Source organism: Mus musculus, chromosome 7 (assembly GCF_000001635.26).
Source record: "Mus musculus strain C57BL/6J chromosome 7, GRCm38.p6 C57BL/6J".
Classification (NCBI taxonomy): Eukaryota; Metazoa; Chordata; class Mammalia; order Rodentia; family Muridae; genus Mus; species Mus musculus.
The window spans coordinates 25567183-25589632 of NC_000073.6; the positions used below are offsets into that span (position 1 = coordinate 25567183).

A 22450-nucleotide genomic window follows, 5' to 3' on the forward strand; every position below is an offset into this window, starting at 1 on the left:
CATGCCCAGGGAGGAAGATAACAGGATATAGTTATCTTCCCTAGTGTTAGTGTTATTTAGCTCCCACCACATGGCCATGGCCATACATCAGAAAGTAAGGTCTGGGGGAAAGACTAATCACATTGTTCAATCTCCCCTCGGTCAGGGAATGGAGGGTATATTCAGTGAGCTGGAAGAGTCTGTGGTCAGTGAGAGGTGTCTGTCCTCCACCTCTGGAGAAATAAGGTTATTTTTCACTGGGTTTGGTTTCACTTTGGTATTTCTCATTCTGGATCCTAAGTTGAGAGTTCCCTAGAGACACAAGCTCCAATGTTAAGGAAGAGGTTTTTTTGTATCTGAACTGATCATCCCTAAGGCGCAAGTGTCTTGCACTCCATGCTACGACAGCATGTTCGACAACACAGGCAATGTTTGGTCAGGTGGATGGTTTCCTTCCCTTGGTCTGAGTGCACAGCTGTCTGGTTGCCATGGTTTTTGGCTGAGCCCTTCCCCCACGTTGCCTGGATTGTTACCTTTCCTGGAATTGCTACTAATCCAAAGGAATGTTTCTCACACAAGACCCTGGAGGCCACCAAAACATGTAGGGGAAGTGAGTTGTCCAAGGGAGCAGATCTGAACCCAGATGAGCCCTTAAATTGCTGGAAAGAACATATATGTCTTTCATGTAACTCAGTGAGGTTACTCTCTGCCAAGGCAGGTGCCAATGGCATAAACCAGGCAAGCATGCACACCAGGGCAGTGTGCAGGGGTTGAGCAAACAGGTGTATATGTAAGAGTTTCATGAGGCATGTGAGGTTGTTGGAATATTGGCTCTAGGTGGCTAGACATCTTTGATAGAAAAATAAGTACTTCTTGGAGTAAAGGTGTTCTCAGAACACTACATTAATGTTCCTGAGGCTGCTGAGGTAGAACAATGGGCAGTGTTGCTTGCTTAGCGATGGAGACAACATGAATCCCATCTCTGAAACCCATGTAAAGGTGGAAGAGAGAACTGGTTTCACGAATTTGTCTTCTATCCTTCAAAGATAAGCAGTGCCCAAGCCCTATATCACACACATTTATACACTTTGCTTCTCTCTCTCACTCTCTCTCTCTCTCTGTTTGTGTGTGTGTGTGTACGTGTGTGGTATTTTACCAGCATGTCTGTCTGTACATCATTACATGTCTGCTACCCCAGAGGCCAGAGGCAGACATCTGATTCCCTGGGTCTAGAGTTCAGTAGGTTGTGAGCCACTATGTAATTGAAGGGAATCCAAGTCCTTTGGAAGAGCAACCAGTACTCTCTCCCACTGCTCTCCCACTGAACCATGTCTCTAGCTCCTATCCTGAGCATCTCTTGAGTATGCTCTACTTTATAAAGACAGGTGGGGACAGGCTTCTTGTCTCCTTTGTCAGCTGCCTTCTTTCTCCACACAGCCTTTTCAGTCTCTGCTGCCACAGGAGTTAGTGTGGCAGAGATGTACAGGGAGATGGAGGGAATCAGAATGGAGGATCACTCAATGCTTGGTGGTGGAGAAAGTAGGAAATGTGAGCTAGAGAGATCTGGACTGTGTGAAGGACACTAGACATTCCCCAGCAGGAGAAAGAGCCAGGTTCAGGGAGCTAAGGAGACAGAAGTGTGTCAGGAAGACCTGAGAACACAGAGTGGGTGAAAGTCCAGGAGTGTTCCATGCACTTACTGATGGCTTGGGTCACTCAGGTTAGTAGGACAGAGAGCAGTCACAGCTGAGAGGTGAAATGGAATGCGCAGCCCAGGAATCCAGAACAGAAATGCATGGGAGATTGTAGCTCCCTACCCCAGACCTGTTGCCCAGGACCACACTGCGATCAACCAGGACTGCTCCTGCTGCAGGACTCTGGATTCGTGGCCCTGATTTGTTCAGTAGAAATACCAGGACAGCAAATAGGTACAGAGCAATCTTGCGCGCACCGGACTCGACCAGCAAGAACGACGCTGCAACAGGATCCTTCTGCACACGTTTATTGGGAGAGCTTGATTGCAGAGGCGAAAAGACCCCGAGCCCAGAACTGGTGCTGCTTTTATAAGCCTAGGAGAGGCGTGTCTCACACCCGGATTGGTTATGCACTACGCCTCATTTGCATGTTCCTCATCTGATTGGTTACTCTCTCAGTACCTCACAGAGCCTCATTATCATACCTCATTTGCATGTCTCACATCTGATTGGTTATACTCTCAGTACCTTACAGAACCTCATTATCATGCCCAGGCCAGGCAGTGTCTTTGCAAAAAACTTTACTGCATATGTACACATTGGTTGTTTGTCCAAACTTATGCATGGTGGCCAGCAGTAGTCAGTGCCACTCTGCAACGGCACATGTGGCTTCCCACAGAGCGACTCTCACTAGAGTCCTAGAACTGCACACAAGCCCATCTGGGTTGTCATCCTTCCGATGGCAGAGGTCACATACCAGGAACCTGCACACAGTCCTCTGCACACTGTCAAAGGACTTTCCCCATTAGAGGTCACCCCTTCCCAAGTGTAGTCTCCCCTCCCCCAGCCTGAAACCTGCTTGCTCGGGGTGGAGCTTCCTGCTCATTCGTTCTGCCACGCCCACTGCTGGAACCTGAGGAGCCACACACGTGCACCTTTCTACTGGACCAGAGATTATTCGGCGGGAATCGGGTCCCCTCCCCCTTCCTTCATAACTAGTGTTGCAAGAATAAAATTTGAGCCTTGATCAGAGTAACTGTCTTGGCTACATTCTTTTCTCTCGCCACCTAGCCCCTCTTCTCTTCCAGGTTTCCAAAATGCCTTTCCAGGCTAGAACCCAGGTTGTGGTCTGCTGGCCGGACACAACAATTGGCGCCCAACGTGGGGCTGAGAAACGGCAAAGGATTTTTGGAAGAGACGCTGCTGGTTCGGAGCTCCATAAAATAAAGGATAAAGGAAATTCATACCGGAGAAGGTATGGGCTAAGCTGAGACAGCGTTAAACCCGAGCGCTGGTTCACTTAGGTTCAGCAGTGAGGAGCTGGGTATCAGGCGGTAGGCCGTAGCTCTCTGAAGCTACATGAGGTGTGAGAAAAGAAAGGGTTTATTAAAAGGAATAGGCGGATTGCCCCAGTTAATAAAAAATGCATCATAAGGGAGGAAAATGTCCCAAAAAGCAGAGAGAAATTTCTCTCTGGGCCTTATAGCAGGAGTACTCTGTTACCTTTTGTGTCTTGTCTAATGTCCGGTGCACCAATCTGTTCTCGTGTTCAATTCATGTATGTTAGTGTCCAGTCTGTATGAATGAATGTTCTATGTTTTGTGTTGGATAATAAAGATGGTATAAAAAACTTTATCTGCAAAGCCGAGAGCTGCCACGTGTTTCAGCCAGAAATCAGACACGTGGCGGGAGGGCCCCTGCTGGAAAAACTGTTCCTTTTAGGAAATAAAGGCGAGTACACGGCCTCTAAGTTTCGGAGTAAAAAAGCTAATAAATGGTTTATGATTAATGTGTTTGACAATGCTAAAGTGTTTTTTATTCTATGATTGTAGCTACAAAAATTATTATTCTCTGATTAGTCTAAATGTAACTGCTTCATTTGGTTCTTTTTTATTGGTAATGTGCTCTGAGTGTCTTCACATTCAGCTCATAAGTTGTTGGTTAAGATTAATAATTGTTACATTGCTACAGATGGTTAGTGTTAAATTTGATAACTCAAGTTTAGAGTCCTTCCGACACATGGCATAAGGCAGCCCAAGAGGCTGGGTCTCTAAAGATATTTCTAGTTTAGGTAATAATTAATGTGGTTCGTATCCTAAATAGTAAAATTTAAGATAAGATTTAAAGCAATGTCTTTTTATTAAAGCATTAAAGCTTGCTTTAATAGGTATTCATAGGTATTAATTGACATCCAAACTTCGTAATATGATAGTAATGCTTCTAATATTGATTTTAAAGATAATAAATTGTTTTAAACTTGGGTTTTGCTTTCCCAAGGTTATAGGTATTATCCTAACCTTGCACAAAAAACTTAAAAATTATGGTTAAATCTGCTATTGTTCCATTGACTTCAGCTTGCAGTTTGATTTCAAATTTAAGATCTTTAATTCACCTGTATACTGTAATTAAGATAATTACAAGAGTAATCATCTTATGAGAGCGCTCATACAGCTCACTTCATACAAACTGTGACAAAGTTATCTAGTTATGTTTGTCTTTGTAAATAGATTAGACAAACAGTTTGGTTATAGTTGCTGCCTGACAGGAAACTGTAGTACAGGCAATTTTTTCACAACACTAAAGTTGTGAAGAACGTTTTAACTGTAAGTCATCTTAAAAAAGAGTATCAAAATTTAGAGGCGTAAACAGTTATATTGTTTCTCTAAAATCGGTCCTTATTACAAGAGGGCCAGGATGCTCAAATTAAAAAGTATTTTACGTTTGAGTCAATACAGGGCTCTGGGCAGCCCCAGAGCGGCTTGTGGCCTTTCTTTTGTTTTGCAAACAGTGACTGAGAAAGATTTTTCCCTGTGTTCAAGAGAAATTCTTTTTAACAGTGTTACAGATCTACTCAGATGTTTAAAATAATGCTTAAATTCAAAGAGTTTTGCTTCTAGTGAACTGTAATCACTAGAAAATTTTGCCTCTAGGTATGGCTAATGTAACCTTACATTATGTAAAAAAAAAATTTTATTGTTTCTGCTTCTATACAAGAAGCCAAGAGTTTTAATCTTTCAGTGTATATTGTTTCCTAAGTAAAAAGTATTTTATTAACTAATGCTTCTTAAAGTTTACCTTAAATCCTTGCTCTCACCCAAAAGATTCAGAGACAATATCCTTTTATTGCTTAGGGTTTTAGTTTACTACAAAAGTTTCTACAAAAAATAAAGAAAGCTTTTATAATTGTTATTAATTGGTAATTAAAAATTGGTTGTGCCCAAAACAATTCTTTGGCCAAAAAGAAAAACATTATTGTAAAGTCATTTTTCTCATCCTCCCAGCCGATCGTTGGCCCACGTGGGCCCAACTAGCTTCTGTGGGGCAGAGTCTTAAGACACAGTTTCCCCTATTTCAGCACAGATGATCTAGTTGTGTGCTGTAGATGGTGTTTTAAAATGCTAAACAATCAAACCTTAATTTGTATATTAATAGTCAATGCCATATCTCTGAGCTCGCAATTGCTTAAATTGTTCATCCCTCAGATACTATTCTCAAATTTACAATTGCTTATGCATATTTCTAGTTAATAAATAAATAAATTAAGCACATGTGACTCTTAATAACTTTGCAAGCCTTCTAGTTACAACAGCTCCTTAAGAAAATTGATTAAAAGTACAATTAGTCACTGCCCCTTTACAGCCAAGTATTTAAAATGTTTTGTCAACTAGTTATTAATTCAAAAGTTTAGGTATTGTAAAATTTTAAAACTTTAACTTCTTAAAAGACAAAAAAGAGAGAAATTGTATCCCCGTGCATACTATTTAGTGCATTCCCATGCACACTATTAAAGTCTTACCTTTATTTTCAAAATCTAATATTTTAATGTCAAAGAGTTTAATAAATGCTTTATAGTATCTTAAAGAGATCTACTTATTGGCTTATAGATTGATCCTAAAACAGCTACCTTATTAGAAAAGGGGAAAAACAGGTTTTCTCCACAGAATGCTACAGAAGCATATTAGTAAATTCGTGTGACGAGCTGGTAGTTAAGTTGACTCATGTCCTGATTAAATTGAATAAAAAACTAAATTAAATTCATGTTTTAGATCCATCCTTACTTGTCATTTTTCCAGTTTAGACTAGCTTCTAGCCTTTTAACTTTATGACAATAGTACATCAGAGACTGTATATTCAGACTTAGTAAAATTAGTCATTTAATAAAGTCATAATGATTTTTCTCTTTTCTTCAGTGTGACCAGCCATTCTAACTCAATCTCAGACTGGTCTAATATTCAGTCCAATGTTAGAGATTCCTATATTCTAAATTACCTAGCAAAGTTAATTCAAAACACATCCCCCACTTCCCCTAGATCCCTAACCTCAGAAGGATTGCTGGCCTTACAGCTAATAAAAAAAGCTATTAAAGAGCAATTGGTCACTTAATACATTGGTAAAATAGAAGGACCCCCTGACTAACAAATGGAAGAGTCCAGATCCAGTTCTAATTTGGGGTAGGGACTCAGTTTGTGTTTTTTCACGAGATAAAGATAGAGCGCGGTGGCTGCCAGATAGATTAATTTGTCAGATGAACACAGATTCTAAATCTTCTAAAGTATCACCTTGAGGACTAAAATTCCTCTTTTGCTTAAAAGTCAGCTTGAGGACTCAGGCTCCGAAAAAAGCTACTCTCTGAGCCAGCTCCCGACAGGAGGCCAGAGACTAGCCTCAGCTTTACAATTTACATTTGAATAAAGTACCTAGACTTCCCCAAAAGAAGTTCTGCTTTCCTACTTTCTCACTGTCGAGATTTTGTCTTTCAAGCAGGTAAATCAACATTCTCGAGGCGGACCAGCGGATGTGCATCCCCGCCCCCCTAGAGCACACAGGTGGCTGCTGTTATCTCCTTTCCAAAGACATTTCCAGCACGTGGCTTTCAGTCTGAGTTAAAAATTAGGTTTACCAAGAGAGCTAGAAAAGTAGATATTTCTATATTAATAAAGATTGGTTTTTATTTTGATAGACAGGCTTAGTCCCTTAGCTGACCTCTGGCTTTTCACTCTTGCTGTTACTGCAAGGTGTCCTTAGGCTGTAAAAAATACAGGGATGAGGAGAAACGACTTCCAGCTCCTATTTTAGCCACAAATCGTGGTGTTACTAATGACATAATTCTTGCCTAGGTCTTGCTAAATCTGAGGTTAATAATTCTCCTTTAGGAACTGCACAGCACTCAGAACTGTGCATACTGGTTTGTAATTGTACAAATTCAGTATGGACATCGCTTGGTGCAGAGGCACTACAGGAGAAGGTCCAGCTTGACCATTTCTGAGTTTCCTGTAAGATAAACCCGGTTTAAAAGAGGTTGATACCAAATTTTGGCTAAAAATGAAAAAATAGTTTTCGGCTCTGCCTCACCTCCCCAAAAGGTACCCAGAGCCACAGGTGTGGGTCTTATCAGTACCCACGAGAGGAATCGGGTCAATGTCCACCCAAGCCAAGGTTAAAAGCCCACTCATCTACGGATGAGAAAATCATTTGATCACCTCAGTTAAGCGTTGCCTTATTTAACTTAATTAATAGGGGAGAGAGAGATTGGAGACGTACTATTGAAAGGGCAAGCCCTTCACTGCCTCCCACCCAAATAAAAAAGCCAATTGGCCTTGTACTACAAGAGCCGGTCGAACTCCTTCTCCCTGTTTCCCACCTATCATCCAAAAATGCCGAGAAATATCAACTTAGTGTTATTCTTATTATAGTGTATTTCACATTTGTTCAGTCAAACTTAGCCAGAGTTCCAACGCCCTACTTAAAATTCAACTAGAAAGTTACCTACCAAGTACTAATTAACATTATAAAGTCAGAGCCTACAGCTCCAGGCTTTTCAGTTAGTTGTTCACTAAGATAAGAAAGGTCACTCTTAGCCAGATACAGTTTACCATAAGAAAAGTTAAGGAATCCCAGGAAAGCAGGTTTTTTCCTTAGCCCTAGATTCCAGGCAGAACTATTGAGCATAGATAATTTTTCCCCCTCAGTCCAGCTTTTTCTTTTTTTAAATTTTGTTAATAAAAGGGAGGAGATGTAGTCTCCCCTCCCCCAGCCTGAAACCTGCTTGCTCGGGGTGGAGCTTCCTGCTCATTCGTTCTGCCACGCCCACTGCTGGAACCTGAGGAGCCACACACGTGCACCTTTCTACTGGACCAGAGATTATTCGGCGGGAATCGGGTCCCCTCCCCCTTCCTTCATAACTAGTGTCGCAACAATAAAATTTGAGCCTTGATCAGAGTAACTGTCTTGGCTACATTCTTTTCTCTCGCCACCTAGCCCCTCTTCTCTTCCAGGTTTCCAAAATGCCTTTCCAGGCTAGAACCCAGGTTGTGGTCTGCTGGCCGGACACAACACCCAAGGCCCATTATTCTCTGCCACTGGCAGTTTCCCTGCTTCAGATGACCCAAAACCCCACTCTCGCTGTTGTGGTCTAAAGAGCAAAGTCCTTCAGCAGTGATTCCTACCCTGCTGGCCACTGGCCACCTAGTCCATTTTCTGCCTTTCTCTTTGCTGACTCTGAAGGCCAAGCTGCAGGGTTGTGTTGGTGAGGACAGGGGACAATGTCCTCCCCTTCCCCACTAGTGAGGGGCAGGAGACTGACACATGAGCAGAGCAGCTAGCAGAACTGGTCCCATCGCCGCGTTTCCCCCCTAACCACCTTGGAAGGCAGTTGCTGATGAGATGGGGACACTGAAGCTGGTGGTTTGGGTTGTTGAGCGTTGATCTTCAGGAAATACCATGAACTCCAGCAACCTGAGAAGCATGTGCAGCAGTCAGTGCAGTCAGCAGTTAGTGCAGAGAGAGACAGAGCATCTGTGGATCTCAGAGGACAACATGCAGGCCAGTTGTGAACCTTCATCCACTGAATCGTCTCAGCTGTCCTAATTTGGTCTGGGTGAGCATATGCGTGCCTGCATGCGAGAATCTGGCCCCATGTAACCCAGGGAGTCCCCGTGCTCCCCAAGGACCAGGCTGCTGTGACTATAGGTGTGCACCACACTCCTGCATTCTGTGCTGCTGCAGATCAAATCTAGGCATTGTAGAGCCAGGCAAGCAAGGGCACTACATTCACAGCCTTGTAAACTCCATTTAAATCCTTTAGATGGCTTTCTCAATTGCTAAAAGGACCTAAGATGCTCTGTGGCAAGAGCTTTCTTGTAACCTCCTTCCAGCCTAGACAGGCTGGTTCAGACTGTCGGGCACTGAGGCGGAGCCACCTGCTGTGCTGCTTCTCATCCCTCTCCTTTGATGTTACACTGCCTGCTGCCTGCCTGAGGCCGAACCGGTTCTCCAAGATCTTCCAGAGTTAACACCGAACTGTGATTTTCTCGAGTTCCTGTTAAAAGGCTGATCTGACAACTTCACAAGGAACTTGGCATGACTGGGAATGGGCCTCCCCTCTTCTTTATAAAGCGTGTTTGGGCGGACATTAAAGTTAAGTCTTGATCAGAAACCTGTCTTCACTCCATTTCTCTCTCTACCCGCCTAGATTCTCTCTTTTCTTTCAGTTCCAAGATGCATCCCAGGCTCTAATCCAGACATGAGAGCCACAAGCCGGCCCCAACACTTTCTGATAAAGAACAAAGGTATACACTTTTCCCCTCCTTAGTCAACCCACATGGCCTGTCAATCTCCTGAGCAGGAAACCACGCCTCAGAAAGGCTGTCTGTGCAGACTTTAGAACACAGTAGCCAGCCTACCTAACCATGCAGCCCGTGGTCCTCTGGCCATTGTCCACCCCTTGAGGGCCTTCCATCTGCAGTGGGCCCTTTGGCCGATGCCCACCCTCACTCCCGGGCCTCCCTTGTTTCTCTAAGAAACCTGCCACTCTCCTGTCCAATGCCTGTGTCTTGTCTGAATTCATCTGACAGATTAAAGGACAAGAGTGCAGGGTAGAAGGGGATGCAGAGACCCCAGGACCTGCACCCCTCACTGCTTTGAATGGAATCCCTTCCACTGAAGGCCAGAGCAGGTTCCGATGACAAGGTGGAAGGGTGTGGCCCTTCCTTGTTTGGGTCTGTGCTGGGAGCTACAGGTGAGAGCTCACTGGCACCCTTGGCCTCTCTCTATAGTGGGCAGAATGTAGGTGAGCAGGCTAAGGGCGGAGGAGGCGAAGCTCCTTGTCTGTTGCACGAGGCACTAAGGACACACACTTGACAGCACAGTTGTGGCTCTGAGTCCCCAGTTCCCACAGAGCCCTCTGAGAGGAAACAGGAAGTGTGAGTTGCAATACTTGCCTCACACTCAAGGAGAGTTGTTGTGGGGCCTGTGACCTGCGGGAGGAAGAACGAGAAGAGTCACCAGAGCACAGAAAGGCAAAGTTGATCTAAGACTCGCCATTTGTAGCTGAAGGAGGCGGGGCTAGACACGCTGAGGGCTGAGGGTTGGTGATGCGCATGGCCGGTTAGAGAGTTTGCGTGCTACAGAGTCTGTTCTGCAGACTGAGCTTATTAGCGCCAGAGGAGAGGCAACAAGGACAGAAGCCTGGATTATATGGTGCAGGGGTTCTCCCAGATCACAGAGCTGTGATAAATCTTTCCTCAGGGGTATGTGTCAGGGACATGCTCCTATGAAGACAAGGGACACAATTCACACTCACGGCAGAGTCTCCTAAAGGAGAATGAGTGTCCAGGACCCTCAGGGGTGGGGGGAGCCATTAGCAAGAGGAACGGGCTCCTGGACACGTGGTTCCCTCAGACCTGCCCCACCTAGGTGGACTGAATCTCCCTTCAGCACTGACCTGGTCTCCTGTGGCCGGGAAGAGGTGAGGACCTCCAGCAACTGAGGGCTGGGGAGAGAAGATCTGCTCTGTGAGTCAGACAGTGGACAGTGGCTGGTGTCCCAGATGCCATGGTGGGGACAGGTGGTAGAACCTTCTGGTTCCCCTTGGTCAGTGGCTGTGCTTACCCGGGGTGGACAGTGTTGGCTGTCCTCACTGAGAATGCTCTTACTTCTTGCTCTACATAAATGGGAGACATTGTCACTGTTGTTTGCTTCCTGAGTTGGGGAGCACCTTGGGAGCCAGGATATGGTAGAGGACAAGTCACTTTACCTGCTATGAGTTAGGAGGTAACTGACTACAAATATTAGCATAAGCAGCTCCAACATTCACTGAGCCATGATTGCAACGATAACCAAGGTGGTAGTAGATATCTTCCTTTATGTTTTGGTTTTTGTTTACCTGTCATGGAGAGAAAGTAGAAGAGGAATCACAATAAATTCATCCTCACTTGGCACATGGAAAGGAACTCTTGATGGTGTGTGATATCTGTTTGTTTCTTGGGAGAATGTGTGTCCTGGAAGAAGGTAGATTAGATGGGTGAGGAAATTGACAGGGTATATTCTCCAAGTTCTCTCACAAGTACTGTGTTTCTTGCATGGCCATTTTTCTTCCCTCAGATCCTTGCCTGTGGAAAGGAAAGGGGATATGCTATCCACTCGGGCAGTCCTCGGACAGCTCTGAAGACAAGGGAGAGCCTGACATGAAATGGAAAATTACAGGGTTCTTTGGAGAGTCAGTTGTGTTGGATGGTGGTTTGTAGGGGCAAACACGTGAAGGAACATTTACCTGAAGTGAACACAGGTGAAAGACTAAGGCAGACTCCTGAAGGAACGTTTCGCTGAAGCAGACACAGGAGAGAGGAAGTTCTGCTAAATCAAGCATGTGAAAGGACATGTGATGAAGGATTCTTGGCTAACAACACACTTGTATTGGTCCGCCTTACATTGCGTAGTTGAGCTCCATTTGTCAGGACTTCATAGAGAGAAATGCACTAAAAAACTTGTAGTGTGCTGCAGTTTCTTTCTACTTCCAAGGACTGATTGGCAGAGTGATGTCAGCTGAGACAGATACATGTGCTGAGGTAAGAGTGGTGGAGGACACGTGATGGTTGGAGGAAGTATAAAAAGGACACGACAGTGGCAGAACCTGAACTTGGCTTGCTTGCATAGCTAAACACTTCTTGGTCTCCAGTCTTCCCTGATCTTTACTTCACTGAGAAAGGCACAGCTGAGAGTTTTTCCTGGTGTTCCTGTTGTCCCTGGTCCCTCCTGCTAACTTATGCCAAGGCTGAGGCCTGGCTGTCTCTGCTAGGTAGTGACACCGCTGCTGATTCGTGTTTGCTATCCTGACTCTACTGAACTGGACTGCTGGTGTATCTGTGAAATGTTTTCAAGTGGATCAAGCTGCTGCCACTGCTGACTTGTGAGCTGAGCTGGCAATTTCCAGACAACACAGATGGGAGTTGCTCCAAAGAACCTTTCTAAACAGATCCACTTCCCCAGTGTCCTTTCTTTTCCACTACCTCTGGTGGGTGGCAGGCTAGATGGGAGGTTAAAGCATTTAAGAACCATCCTTAAAGATAGGTTAAAAAAAAAATAAAGTAACAGACAACTATCTTTATGTGAAAATTACAGTTGTTAAATGATACCATCTCTTCTCGATGTCCTGATGGTGGTGGGTAGGAATTTTCACCTCTCTGGTTCCTTGTAGCGAGGAGTTGGTTGGAAGAATGCACAGGTTTCGTCCCTTCTAAATTGCCATCTTTCCCTCACAGGGACTCTGTCTTAGTTAGGGTCTCTGTTGCTGTGGTAAAATGCCATGAACAAAACGAACGTGGGGACGAGCGGGTATGGTTCACCTTACAGCTTAGAGCCTGCCATTCAGGGAAGTTGGATCAGGAACTGGAGGCACAACCACAAAGATCAGGGCTGCTGCAGAGGCCGTGGAGGAGTACCACCACTTTTCCTGGCTTATTCAATGTTCTTAAGCAATCCAGGACCTTCTGAGGCTCGGCAGTGAGCTGGAGCCTCCACATCAATCATCCATGAGGAAACTACCCCACAGGTTTACCCACAGGCCCATCGGGTAGAAGGGAAGCACTTTCTCAACTGAGCTTCCATCTGCTCAGATGAGTTAGGTTGAGTAAGTTGACAGAAACCCAGCAGCACAGCTCCCCAGCTCTCAGAGCTCCGTCCGGCAGGGATACGATGGCAAACCTGCCTTGGTGATGCACAGTTGTAACACAGTAAGCTAGTCTGGTTCCAGAACTCAGCCTCGACTGGGAAAAGATCCTTAGACATGTACAGTGGACAGAAACACAATCTCTTCTTCCTCCACAGACACTGAGCTGTGGGCACAACCTGGGGACTGTCTAGGCACCTCCAATAAACAATCAAATAAATGAATAATGTAACTTAAAAGCAAAAAGGACTGGGGAATGGTTACTCACACCTTTAATCCCAGCACTCAGGAGGCAGAGGCTAGTGTGTATCTGAGTTCAAGGCCAGCCTGGTCTACAGAGAGAGTTCCAGGACAGCCAGGGCTATACAGAGAAACCCTGTCTCAAAAAACAAAGCAAAATAAAAACAACAACATAAAAACACTAAAAGAAGCATGGTGCCATCTTGGAGGTTTCATGCCTGCCTCTGCCTTCCAAGTGCTGGGATTAAAGGCGTGCGCCACCACCGGTCGGCCCATATTATATATTTTTATATATTGTAAATATGTTACAACTGTTTTATAAATTATATTTTTGTATGGTATTATTATATAATACATATATTGTATATATATTACCATTAAATATATATAATATATGTAATTTACCATAAAAACACTGTAAAGCCTCTTTCACAAGGTCACAGTAAATGGCACAGGAGAGGAAGCAATGCCTTCTCCACCCATGGCTTTCATCTCCCTGGATTAAATCAATCTCAGGTCATCAGAAATATTCAGAAAAACCCAGAGGTGGGGTGTACATCTGTAGGAGCAGCACCTGGCTGTGGAGGCAGGAGGATCAGAGTTCATGACAATCATCATCTCCATCCTGAGAGGAAGCCTGGGCTGGGACACGGTTCCCAAAACAGCAAAAAGACCTCAGCCACACAAAGCCTCTCAGAGCAATCGGAAAACTGCACAGATGTGTCCTGGCCTGGCTCTCACCACCAGAGCAGTGCACTTTGTCTAGTTCTGGTGTTGTGTCTCATGCTGGAGTCTGAACATGACGCACAGTAGGTGTGACGGCATGCAGACTTACCCTGAAACAGTGGCATTTTTGCAAGGGACAAGACCATCCATGGATGCTGTTATCAATGGGTCTCCTGGAGCCATTTGCCCATGGATCCCAAGGATCAGGTGCCAGACTCAGATGTTCACTTTTAACTTTGTAGTTGGGTTTACTGCTGGGATTTTATTTGTATCCAAGCAGTGTAGAGACAGGTTCTTGCTCTGTAGCCAAGGCTGCCTCTGTCTATAGGTATCTCAGCTGATTTTCTTTTCCCTGTCACAGCACTGGTAAAAACAGAATCCCCCAGTAATCTGCATGGGTGATGGTGCAGTGGGTAGAAACACTTAGTGCGCACATTTGAAAGTCAGCAGTAGCCAAACTTCAGCAGGAAGGGCTGAGTCCCATGAGCAGCTCTGCATCCATGACGCTCTGGGACCCAAGGATCACTCTCAGGTGGTCAGGATTGGTGGCCAGCACCTTTCCCCAAGCAGCCCACTGGCAGTAGCACTGTGCTTCTAACACCCTTCGCTCTTTGCTGTTTTCTTCCCTCCCTGTTACAGAGCCAGGGACAGCTTGTCCCAGGAAAGGAGTGCAGAGGACATCTGCATAAACATCCTTGAGTCTCTCTCAGAGTCAGATCCTGAGGAGGAGCTGACAGGACAGACAATACTATTAATGCTACACTCGGTGGTGCCCAGAGGGGCTGCTGACTGTGTGGCCTTTGTTTTCTCAAAGTGTTCATCACCCTCAGCTTTCTGAAGTGGAAATTTAAGGGTTCTTTGGAAAGTCAGTTGTGTTGGTGGGGTTTCGCTGGGGCAAACACATGAAGGAGTGTTTAGCTGAAGCAGACACAGAAAAAAAAGATGTCTTGCTAAAGCAAGCACATGTGATGAGGAATCTTCACTAACACTCACGTATTGGCCCATTACATTGTTTGGTTGAGCTCCATTTTTTTCAGGACAGCATACAGAATAATGCATTAAAAAAGAAAAAACTTCCGATGGTGTTCTGCAGTTTCTTGCCGCTTCCATGGACTCAGGCTGATTGACAAAGTGAGGTCAGCTGAGACAGGTGTACGTGCTGAGGCAAGACCAATGGAGGACACATGATGTTTGGAAAGAGTATAAAAAGGACCTGATGGAGAATGAGTTTTGGCTTGGTTGCATAGCTAAATGCCTGTTGGTCTCTTGGCTTCACTGATCTTTGCTTCACTGAGAGACGCAGCTGAGAACTTTTCCTGGCATCCTTGTTGGCCCTGCTCCCTCCTGCTGACTCCTGCCGATTCGGCTGAGGCCTAGCTGTGTCTGCTAAGTCTTGCCACCACTGCTGCTAACCCGAATCTACTCAACTGGACTGCTGATATTTCCATAAAGTGTTCGTGAGTGGATCAAGCTGCACGGTCTCTGCTGCTGGCTCTGCCCACCCCCACTCTGGAGGAGAAGGGCTCCAGCTCCTCACTGCTCTCAGACCCTCCGCTCTGGTGTCAGCACCGCTGCTCTACTGAGCTCAATGTTCTTCTAGGAGAGAAAGCCATCAAAGTAGCAGCCGGCCCCTTCTCCCCACAGCCTGAGGCCATAGCAGTAAAATGTTCCACAGGAGCTGTCCAAAATGGCAGCTCCACCACCACATCTCTTCGGCCTGCAACCACGACAGGAGCTGGAGGAGCTGTCCATGTTATCTCACAACCTTTCCCGCCTCAGCAGGTAGCTGCCCCTCAGAAGCTGTCCTCCACAGAGTAACTCATTCTCTGCCTCAGCGGACTGCCAGCACGAGGAACTGTCCACGGTGGCGACATCTTTCCCGCCTCAGCCTACAGCTTTCCTGAAACACCCCTGCAGGAGCTGTCCACCGTGGCGACATCTCTCCAGCACTCCACCGAGATGGCACCTCAGCAAAAGCTAGGTGCAGTGTCTGGCGTGGTGGTGCACTCCTTTAATCCCAGCACTTGGGAGGCAGAGGCAGGTGGATTTCTGAGTTCGAGGCCAGCCTGGTCTACAGAGTGAGTTCCAGGACAGCCAGGGCTACACAGAGAAACCCTGTCTCAAAAAACCAAAGAAAGGAAGGAAGGAAGGAAGGAAGGAAGGAAGGAAGGAAGGAAGGAAGGAAGGAAGAAAGAAAAAAGAAAAAAAGCTAGGTGCAACCAAGAAGAACTTCCCACCTTAACCCATGGGCCCAATGCAGGGAAAAGGGGGGGGGGGTGAAAAAAAAAAGTCACCAATTGCTAAGCAGAAAACCCACTAATTCCTGAGCTTTCCACAAAAACCTACCAATCCCTGAACAAGAAGTCCACCAATCTCTGACACATACAACTTTCCCCTCCCCCAAGCTGAGGACTTTATAGCCCACCAGTCCTCATTCAGAAAATCTCTGCATGAAATGCTCTGCCCCCTCAGAAATACTTTATAAACACTGCCCTTTGTCCAGTTCCCTGCTGTCTGTTCCCGGGACAGAATCCCTGGATTCGTCCCTCCTCTTCCTGGACCCTCCAATAAATCTCTTTCAGGAGATTTTCTACCTGGTGTGAATCTTGTTGGAAGAAACCAAAAAACGAAAAGAAGCAAAGAAGAGAAGAAGCCAAGAGGAGGGGAACTGAGGCTCCTGAGCTCCTCAGCTCGGATGGGGACACCCTCCCCTGGGAGCTGCAGCACCTCTGTTGAGGAGGCATCCTCTCGGAGCTGTGTGGCTCCTGGGATCCCTTGTCTCAGGATGCCCTTCCTTTGGGATATCTTCTCCCCTCAGAGCTGTGTGGTCCCTGGGCTTCTGATTCCCAGGATGCCCTGCCATCCAAGAAGAAATACTTACACTTCCTGCCCAGACAGTGGCCATCAGCTCATCATTAAAACCGATCAGTAGCAAGACCATCTCTGATACAATTCTAGATTGCCTTAGGCAGGTGAAGGAAGGACAAATATTTACAAAATAGAAAGTCTGGTGATAAACCATAGAAATGATAATACCAAAATCCTGCCAGCATTTAGCTCTCTGCCAATATAGAATTAACTATTGAAATGACAAAGACACACCTTCACACAATGTGAAGAAAAGGTTATCCCAACAGCCACCACCATAGCCTGGGTCCCAGCAACAGACATGTAGATTCGTTTGTCTCAGAAGGAGCTTCATGCTCTGAGCATGAAAGAGGAGATGGCATGTGTGTCCTGGGAAGGATGTGGCCCCATGGTGAGAGGCTGGGTAGCCATGAGCTCCACTGTCTGCTGGGGAAGGTCCAGGAAGACACAGTGCAAATGTGGATGGAGCTGTGGTCCAGGCTTGCTCACTATCCTGTGTGAGAGGCTTCAGGAACTCTTCTGCTGTCTGTTGCATTTGTCTGTGGAAGACTCTTGAAGGGAGCGGAGTGCACAGGGACCCCTGATAGCACAGGTCCCAGAATGGGCAGTCGTAGTTTATCAGGTACCTGGGGGAAGAGCTTAATCTGTGGAAACAAAGGTTAGGAAATGGGCTCCATCTCTACCTCCTTAGCCAGCACTGTTCATGTCTCCAAGACATCATTTGATGAGTATTAGTGTTGTGTCCTGATGTGGCTTCTGAAACATAGGCCTGGTGGGTCTGCCTGTTCTTGGAGCACTGGGCCAGTGCTGAGTACTGTTAAAGTCTTGTTATCTCAATGCTAATATTAGTAAAAAGATTTTATCTTAAGTGCTTCTTATCTTTATTTTCTTGTATAGGTCCAAGAATACTGGTGTGGGAAATGACTAGTTTCACTCACCAGTCGCCAGCTTTGGGACATTTCCAGGGGACCTGACTGGCTGAGAATGGGATGTCGACCAGCTCTTATGGGAGCACCAGCCACCTGGACACTCACAGACACTTGATGGAGCTCCATAAGATCAAACCCCTTATTCCAGAGCTGTGAGGTATGGCCCTCGCGTGACGACTCAGCTTGCCCCACACTTCCCCTGCAACATTTCCACTCAGCTGGGGTTTGTATTCCAATGAGGTCTAGCTAAGATTGTTGTGGCTGATGCAACAGAGACAGTGTCATGATTGTCAGCAGGGCCTGCCCCTTCCACATAGGTCCACGGTGGCTGGAACTCACATCCCTTTCTGGCTGTGTAAGCACACTCTGGTTTTTAGGCACTGAGAGACAGGCCCATGTGCTGCCTTTCTTCCAGTGTCACATCCAGGAAAGGCCTCTTGTGAGCATCTTCTTTGTCTTAGTTTGGGTCTCATTGGCGTGAAGAGACACCATAACCAAGGCAATTCTTATAAAGGACAGCATTTAATGGGGAACTGGCTTAGAGTTTCAGAAGTTCTTTCCATTATCATCGTGGCAGGTAGCATGACAGTGTGCAAGCAGAGATGGCACTGGAGAAGGAGCTGAGAGTAATCCGTCTTGATGCAAGACATCCAGGAGAAGAGACTGACTTCTAGGCAGATAGGAGGAGGGTCTCATTGCCCACCCCGAAAGTGACACACTTCCTCCAAAAAGGCCATACCTACTCCAACAAGGCCACATATCCTGAAAGTGCCTCCCATATTCAAACCACCACCACTCTTCTTGGAAACTTTTGGTAGTCCAAGATGAATTGGTAACACCAAGAAGGAAGCATTGGTAATGAGGTTGAAGAGTGATGTCACAAGTGATGGGAATGTCCCCAGAACATGGCAGAATGGCTGAGAGCTTGGAGCTACAGAGAGAAGTCACTGAGGTGGAACCAGTGCAGTTGGGAATCAGCTAGCTGTGGCTAAGGTGGGGTGTGGAGAAGGGCTGGTGGACCAAACTACAGACTTGCGGAGTGTCGAGCTACCTTAACGATAGTACCAGGGGCTGAAGCCATGAGACCAGTGGCTGACAGTGGCAAGACAGACAGCATCAAACGAAATGGCAGCAGCTGCTGTCCCAAGGGAGTGATGACAGAAGTGAGAGTAAAAACCGTAATGAATACACAGACCCAGAAGTAGCACCAGTAGCCAGGTATGGAGGAATCTCTGCTTCCTAGACATACAGAAGAGCTGAAACCGTTGTCATCAGCAGTTGAGGGCTCCAGTCCCAGAGGTCTGCATGGCAGGAGGCTCCTCCCTCTTCTGCTCTGGCCTGTCTGTTGCCACCTCTTGCCACTGTCAGATTTTGGTGGGTGCTGATGCTGCCAGTTGTCAGCAGTGGAATTGTTTCTCATCTCCTCGCCTCAGTTTCTGTCTGGGTTGAGCAAACTTCTGGCATTCAACAGTTTGGAAACAGGAGGGCACGCCATTTGGGAGTTAAGGCAGAGGGCACCAGTTTGGCAGAGGCACCTGTTCTAGATTTGCCAATCTCTTATCTCTAAATCCTTGGCTCTCTTTGCTCCAGATGTGCCGAGGGGTCTGCTCTGGAGTACAGTGGGGATTACCTGGCCAGAAGGGATGTGTTTTACACATTGTACCTAAAGAAGTTTTTTTTTTTTAAATATTGAAATATTTAACCAAAACTGCCATCTTGACCATTATCTGTGTAAGAATGACTGTTTTCAGGGACACACTGAAACTAACAGAAGTGATGAAACAAATGGATCTGACAGATATCTACAGAACATTTTATCCTAAAACAAAAGGATATACCTTCTTCTCAGCACCTCATGGTACCTTCTCCAAAATTGACCACATAATAGGTCACAAAACAGGCCTCAACAGATTCAAAAATATTGAAATTGTCCCATGTATCCTATCAGATCACCATGCACTAAGGCTGATCTTCGATAACAAAAAAAATAACAGAAAGCCAACACTCACGTGGAAACTGAACAACACTCTTCTCAATGATACCTTGGTCAAGGAAGGAATAAAGAAAGAAATTAAAGACTTTTTAGAGTTTAATGAAAATGAAGCCACAACGTACCCAAACCTTTGGGACACAATGAAAGCATTTCTAAGAGGGAAACTCATAGCTCTGAGTGCCTCCATGAAGAAACGGGAGAGAGCACATACTAGCAGCTTGACAACACATCTAAAAGCTCTAGAAAAAAAGGAAGCAAATTCACCCAAGAGGAGTAGACGGCAGGAAATAATCAAACTCAGGGGTGAAATCAACCAAGTGGAAACAAGAAGAACTATTCAAAGAATTAACCAAACGAGGAGTTGGTTCTTTGAGAAAATCAACAAGATAGATAAACCCTTAGCTAGACTCACTAGAGGGCACAGAGACAAAATCCTAATTAACAAAATCAGAACTGAAAAGGGAGACATAACAACAGATCCTGAAGAAATCCAAAACACCATCAGATCCTTCTACAAAAGGCTATACTCAACAAAACTGGAAAACCTGGACGAAATGGACAAATTTCTGGACAGATACCAGGTACCAAAGTTGAATCAGGATCAAGTCGACCTTCTAAACAGTCCCATATCCCCTAAAGAAATAGAAGCAGTTATAAATAGTCTCCCAGCCAAAAAAAGCCCAGGACCAGACGGGTTTAGTGCAGAGTTCTATCAGACCTTCAAAGAAGATCTAATTCCAGTTCTGCACAAACTTTTTCACAAGATAGAAGTAGAAAGTACTCTACCCAACTCATTTTATGAAGCCACTATTACTCTGATACCTAAACCACAGAAAGATCCAACAAAGATAGAGAACTTCAGACCAATTTCTCTTATGAATATCGATGCAAAAATCCTCAATAAAATTCTCGCTAACCGAATCCAAGAACACATTAAAGCAATCATCCATCCTGACCAAGTAGGTTTTATTCCAGGGATGCAGGGATGGTTTAATATACGAAAATCCATCAATGTAATCCACTATATAAACAAACTCAAAGACAAAAACCACATGATCATCTCGTTAGATGCAGAAAAAGCATTTGACAAGATCCAACACCCATTCATGATAAAAGTTCTGGAAAGATCAGGAATTCAAGGCCCATACCTAAACATGATAAAAGCAATCTACAGCAAACCAGGAGCCAACATCAAAGTAAATGGAGAGAAGCTGGAAGCAATCCCACTAAAATCAGGGACTAGACAAGGCTGCCCACTTTCTCCCTACCTTTTCAACATAGTACTTGAAGTATTAGCCAGAGCAATTCGACAACAAAAGGAGATCAAGGGGATACAAATTGGAAAGGAGGAAGTCAAAATATCACTTTTTGCAGATGATATGATAGTATATATAAGTGACCCTAAAAATTCCACCAGAGAACTCCTAAACCTGATAAACAGCTTCGGTGAAGTAGCTGGATATAAAATTAACTCAAACAAGTCAATGGCCTTTCTCTACACAAAGAATAAACAGGCTGAGAAAGAAATTAGGGAAACAACACCCTTCTCAATAGTCACAAATAATATAAAATATCTCGGAGTGACTCTAACTAAGGAAGTGAAAGATCTGTATGATAAAAACTTCAAGTCTCTGAAGAAAGAAATTAAAGAAGATCTCAGAAGACGGAAAGATCTCCCATGCTCATGGATTGGCAGGATCAACATTGTAAAAATGGCTATCTTGCCAAAAGCAATCTACAGATTCAATGCAATCCCCATCAAAATTCCAACTCAATTCTTCAACGAATTAGAAGGAGCAATTTGCAAATTCATCTGGAATAACAAAAAACCTAGGATAGCAAAAACTCTTCTCAAGGATAAAAGAACCTCTGGTGGAATCACCATGCCTGACCTAAAGCTTTACTACAGAGCAATTGTGGTAAAAACTGCATGGTACTGGTATAGAGACAGACAAGTAGACCAATGGAATAGAATTGAAGACCCAGAAATGAACCCACACACCTATGGTCACTTGATCTTCGACAAGGGAGCTAAAACCATCCAGTGGAAGAAAGACAGCATTTTCAACAATTGGTGCTGGCACAACTGGTTGTTATCATGTAGAAGAATGCGAATAGATCCATACTTATCTCCTTGTACTAAGGTCAAATCTAAATGGATCAAAGAACTTCACATAAAACCAGAGACACTGAAACTTATAGAGGAGAAAGTGGGGAAAAGCCTTGAAGATATGGGCACAGGGGAAAAATTCCTGAACAGAACAGCAATGGCTTGTGCTGTAAGATCGAGAATTGACAAATGGGACCTAATGAAACTCCAAAGTTTCTGCAAGGCAAAAGACACCGTCAATAAGACAAAGAGACCACCAACAGATTGGGAAAGGATCTTTACCTATCCTAAATCAGATAGGGGACTAATATCCAACATATATAAAGAACTCAAGAAGGTGGACTTCAGAAAATCAAATAACCCCATTAAAAAATGGGGCTCAGAACTGAACAAAGAATTCTCACCTGAGGAATACCGAATGGCAGAGAAGCACCTGAAAAAATGTTCAACATCCTTAATCATCAGGGAAATGCAAATCAAAACAACCCTGAGATTCCACCTCACACCAGTCAGAATGGCTAAGATCAAAAATTCAGGTGGCAGCAGATGCTGGCGTGGATGTGGAGAAAGAGGAACACTCCTCCATTGTTGGTGGGATTGCAGGCTTGTACAACCACTCTGGAAATCCGTCTGGCGGTTCCTCAGAAAATTGGACATAGTACTACCGGAGGATCCAGCAATACCTCTCCTGGGCATATATCCAGAAGATGCCCCAACTGGTAAGAAGGACACATGCTCCACTATGTTCATAGCAGCCTTATTTATAATAGCCAGAAGCTGGAAAGAACCCAGATGCCCCTCAACAGAGGAATGGATACAGAAAATGTGGTACATCTACACAATGGAGTACTACTCAGCTATTAAAAAGAATGAATTTATGAAATTCCTAGCCAAATGGATGGACCTGGAGGGCATCATCCTGAGTGAGGTAACACATTCACAAAGGAACTCACACAATATGTACTC

The 22450-nt window shown here is 45.0% G+C and overlaps 1 long non-coding RNA gene across 1 annotated transcript; it reads right to left on the reverse strand.

The window, feature by feature from the left end:
* Positions 1–9370: 9370 nt before the first annotated feature.
* Gm29918 lies at positions 9371–10649 on the reverse strand. The gene is made up of 3 exons (XR_391215.3): positions 10563–10649; positions 10396–10443; positions 9371–9928 (listed from the first exon to the last, which is right to left on the reverse strand). It is a non-coding gene; the product is annotated as a predicted gene, 29918 (long non-coding RNA).
* Positions 10650–22450: the final 11801 nt, after the last annotated feature.